The following is a 4,910-nucleotide window of genomic DNA, read 5'->3' as shown; positions in this document are numbered from 1 at the left end:
TTACATATGAGCCCATTTTTTCAAACCATAATCAAATTGACACAATTTGGTTTTAAGTTTGATTTTTATCTGGTTCACTATTTGGTTTAGACCCGATTTGTATTCGATTTGAACCCTATTTTAGGTGTTTGGGTAAACATTTTACGTCTTCACAAAGAAAGAAAAAAAAACCCTTGTTTGTTAAGAACTAAGACTGTAATCTACCAAGTTGTTGTTCTTCCAAATATTATTTAAAAATAATAGAATTTATTGTCCACATTAATTAGAATATTAAAAAGAATAGAGAGAAAAAAGGTAACTTTAGTGTTTTAAAAATCAAGATTAGATTGGCCTATTCAGCTGAAATATATGACATATTTCAGTTGATCATAGTCAATTTCTTCGACCTATGCAGATCATTCTTTTAAATCCTAGATTAATCAAGGAATTCTGGTTCTCTCCAGTCACAATCCCATGACTAGGAACACCCCGAGCAAGCACTCTAGTACCTAAGCACGTATCCCAATGGGCTCCCAGCCATCAGATATGTATGTCCTTCTAATCTGAGAAAAAAAGTGGAGAGAGAGAGAGACCCTTAAAATTTAAACTCTTCTATTAACAAAGTGTACAATTGACCAACTACAGGACCAAAACGGCAAAGGTGACTCCCTTTCGCGTCCCAAAGTCTGAAATATGCAAAGAACACAGACCAAATGCTGTGCTTTGCTGGTAGCTATCCCTATGTTTGGCTGGAGATATTATTAACATCCAAGAACACCCTTATCAATTCTCAAATTTCCATTTAAGTCCTTATTGAGTCACGCTTATTGTTCCAAACTTCCAATTTTATTGTGTTTACGTTAACTCGGTTTTTGTTTTCGATTTAGCCGCAAGCCTTAAAAACCTCCATATCTCAATCTCCGAACCGCTCGATCTCTCGATCCTGCTCTTCTATTGTTGCAGAGAATCATCTTGATTCTCCTCTTTGCTTGTTTCTCGTCCGTTTTACCTCTGGAAACGCAAATTCATACCCTTTGTTCTAACCCTAGTGTAGAATACCTTCTTCCTCCTTGTTCTCTACCTCTCCTTGAAGAAGAAGAGAATAAAAGAGGAAAAATAAAGACTTGTCGAAGGAGAATTATTGATAAATAGAGACTTATTGAAGTTGTTTGGTAAGGATTATCTTTTGGGCATAGTTCTTTTGTTTTCATTCTTAATTCAGTCCATTTATGCACTTGCTGTAAATTTCAGGAAATTGCCATTTCTTTTTTTTTTTTTTTTTTTCTCTGCTTTCGATTTCCCCCCCCTCCATTTATCATGTTTTCCATTCAAGATGTTTCTTTTTGAGTTTAGTCATGTTTCTGAGCATTGAAACTACACAAGCTCATTGACATTGTTTTTATTGCTTGGTTTCAATGTGCCAGTTAGTTTATAATCTGGCAAAGCTAAAATATTAGGTTTGCAAATTATTCGTTCATGTCTCAATTTTTATTCCTTTATGGCAGCTGTTTTTTTATGGGTTTGTTTTTGGGCTGCGTGTTCTGGTTTTGCTGTGATCTGCATTGGTGTTAGTTGATTTGGTTTTAGTTTTCTTCAGCGAAATGACTCTTCTTTTAATATGGATACTTGTGCAAAACTTACTCTATTGATTCTGAGTCTGCAATTTGAGTTTGCTATTTGTTTGGTAAATCGTTGGAATTTGTCAGCACTTGATTTTTTTTAGTGCACTTTCTCCTTTTGGGTAATGAGTATGTTTACGTGTGTGGAAACATTCATCCAAAATGATCAAATCCCGTGCTTTATTTCCTTATCTATCAAAAACCTCTCCCCTCACCCCTTTGCAGATACTTCCATACAACTTTGTGGGAGCTTCGACTTGCGGCTTCGATTGAAGAGGTACGGTTTGATTTCTTCCCTTGCAAATTGATTTTTCTGATAAAGTGGCAATAAAGCTTGCCTGTACAGTACATTCAGTTGAGCTGGCAATTTTCAGCACAATATATTAAAGCATTTGACACAAAACAGTGTACAATTTTGGAAAAAGATTATGAATTGAACTTTTTAAGACTGTTTCTTTCATCTGATATTTGGTCCTGGTTCAACGAGGAAGGATATAGGAAAAATGATTTGGCCTAATGTGTCAGAAATATAACAACTGCACTTAGTCCTTCTTTGGTATCATTTTTATTTTTTATTTTTACCTATTTAACAAAAATCATTAGTGAAAATTATTTTTTATTAAAACATAAAAATAGTTTGGTAACTACTTGAGAAAAATGGTTTTTTTGTGAGAAATAGTTTGGTATCCCTATGTGCAAAATGATTATTTGAAGAAATGGGTGAAGAGATGTTCCCTTCACCTATCTTCCTTATAACTCTCTTTCTCCGCTTTGGACTGAAGAAGAGGGGGTAAGGGGCTTGGATTTTTAATTACAAAACAAATGACTACTTTACCCTTCCATAGTGGGACTTTAAGCATATGCTCATTAAAGTTCAGCGCAAAAATAACTGAAAATAAATTTTGGCCAAAACACATAAATGACTCTTGATCTCTTTTTGGTTTTTGTGTTTTATCAATTTTTTTCTTAATAGAGACAAGCTCCATAAATGATGATACCAAATGCAACCAAAACTGTTTTTGTGAACAAAAATAAAAATGAAAAAATGATACCAAAAAGGGCCTTATTATTGGAGTAGCATGCATGGAATTTAATTATATTTCATAGTGCTTGGGGAAAATGGAAGTTCAGATTCCTTTTTCACGGACTCACCTGTGTCTTCAGAAAGACCTAAGCACTTTAATCAATTGTTTTAACAAATCAATATTCCCAATTCCTCTCATCTGGTTTTGATGTTGAACCAGTCCCCTTTTACTCAACTAGGAACCGACTCTACAGTGGGATCAGTATATGACAATGTCAGTGGTTACAAGAAGCAATCCAGCAATAGGTAACAGTACACCAAAACAGTATGGTATTTCAACTCTTAGGACCCTCTGCAGTTGATGACACCACTCTGGGTGAGGTCTGATGAGCATCCCTCTGGTCTGCAGCATGCCAGAGAACAGACAGAAAAATTAAGGAAAACAGAGTGATTCAGATTTAGTAACTAGCTAGCCCAGATAAAACTGTTTTCTCATCGATTGTAGGTTTCCTATGCCTGAACAACTCTTCAAAATTGCAACTGTATCTGATGGATAGATGCTGGAGTATGACAGGGTAATGGAATTAGAAAGTAGGGATCCAAAATAACGAGTACTACCTTGGATTAGTTTGAAACTAAGGTTGAAGGAGAGTTGATATTTTGGTGTCAAAATCTGGGCTGGAACAGGTGCTTGGATCTGATGTTCCTGAAGGTTGAAGTTATCTTCAATATAGCAACAATCTGTGGGTCCACAGGAGATGTTCTTCAGTCTTCCACCAGGATTCGATGTGGCAGCAACAGATTAGTCTCTTAATGTCTAATCAGCAGCAATCAGAAGTCCCAACAACCTTCGAGTGTCTCTCAGTGATGGATCAATCACAGAAAATAAAAAAAATAGAAAAAAAGATAATCGAAGAGGAAGAAGAAGGGATAGGAAGGGTCTCTCACTGAGCCACTGACTTACTCAGCAAAAGCATAAGTTTCTCTCTCTCTCTCTTTTTAAACTCAAAATCGTGGGCTCAATTCTGCATTCCTTCTTGTTAAATAAACTAAAACACAGAAGAAGAACCCCAGGCTGGATGGAGAACCAACTACAATAAGTTCTCAAAACAGAAACAAAGTAAGTAGAAACTAATCCTAACAAACTCCTAATATATAGTTAGGCTGTATTTGGTAGTCATCCAGAAAAAACATTTCTGACATTTTTCCGTTCTATGGGAACAAAAAAATGGAATAAAGCGTTTGGTGTCAACTTGGTGTTTTTCGGTTTTTTTTGGAACGAAAAGGGAAAAAAACTCTAGAAACGCAAAATGATGGAATGACGAATCCTTGTTCTGTCATTTTAGTGTCATTCCAAATACAAAAAAAGTGAACAACTAGGTTTATCGTTCATGAAACAGGTTCACCAGACACCATATTTTTTTTGTTTTAAAACGGCATTTTGACATAGAAACTGAAAATTCTGATTTTGACACGAAATGTCGTTTCTGGAATTGAACGACTACCAAAAGCCTTACAATCAAATTGGAAATGAAATAACTTCTCAGTAATAGAAACAAGATAAAACTAAAATAGAAACGAAGATAAGAAAGATCTTCTAAGAATCTCACGTAAGGCAGCAACTGTCTTCCTGAGTTATCTCCCAGACAATGGTCAATAATGGGTCCCACAAATTCTAATAAATATTTCCCCAACTCTTCTCTACGCAAGCTGTCCCTGGGGCCCACCATAACTTAAAAAAGCTCCTCCAGATATCGTTGTTCGATGGCTATCTTTGAACAGAAACTTGGACTGAACCTGGGCTTAATTATGGCCAACACATGGGCCTAAATACTGTCCTGGACTTCACATAACTTGACGGCCAGACTAGGCCTTTTGTTTGGGCTGCCTATAGGCAAACCCAGGTGGAACATTAAGGGTTCTGTTTGGACTAGTCTTACACTGCATCAGGTTTGTAATCTGATGTTATCTTTTCTTGACATTAGACATATTGAGGCTTGTAGGATTAAAATTTTACCTTGGTAGCCACAATTTAATGGAAGGAACTAGTTTCCCCTTTTTTATAATCTATAAAGGTCTATCTGCTGTAAATCCTGGATCCATGTGCTAAATTAGTGTCGATAACCAGCAAGCCTCTAGCTTTATTTGGCCTTCTAGAGAATAGGAAACATCACTAAATTCAACCACCTTGGTTGACCTTCTCGTTTTTCCATGGCTTGATAAGGGGATAAGTTAGATATTACTGCTCTGTTCCACGTCACCATGTCACTATTTTTTTTTTTTTGGGG

General features: G+C 36.1%; 1 protein-coding gene across 4 annotated transcripts in view; it reads left to right on the top strand.

Annotated features, from left to right (window-relative positions):
- The first annotated feature begins 715 nt into the window (after positions 1-715).
- LOC122064873 (polyadenylate-binding protein-interacting protein 3-like) overlaps positions 716-4,910 on the top strand; it is a 44,139-nt gene continuing 39,944 nt past the window's right edge. Inside the window, exons 1-2 of one of the 4 annotated variants that reach the window (XM_042628657.1) lie at positions 716-1,151; positions 1,824-1,875. The gene's annotated coding sequence lies outside the window, so the exon portion shown is untranslated. The remainder of the gene's footprint in view (positions 1,152-1,823; positions 1,876-4,910) is intronic. The other 3 variants (XM_042628658.1, XM_042628655.1, XM_042628656.1) reach the window with 3 other exon arrangements.

The sequence above is a fragment of the Macadamia integrifolia genome, unplaced genomic scaffold (genome assembly GCF_013358625.1).
Source record: "Macadamia integrifolia cultivar HAES 741 unplaced genomic scaffold, SCU_Mint_v3 scaffold1799, whole genome shotgun sequence".
Classification (NCBI taxonomy): Eukaryota; Viridiplantae; Streptophyta; class Magnoliopsida; order Proteales; family Proteaceae; genus Macadamia; species Macadamia integrifolia.
This window is presented reverse-complemented; position numbering and strand designations above follow the sequence as displayed.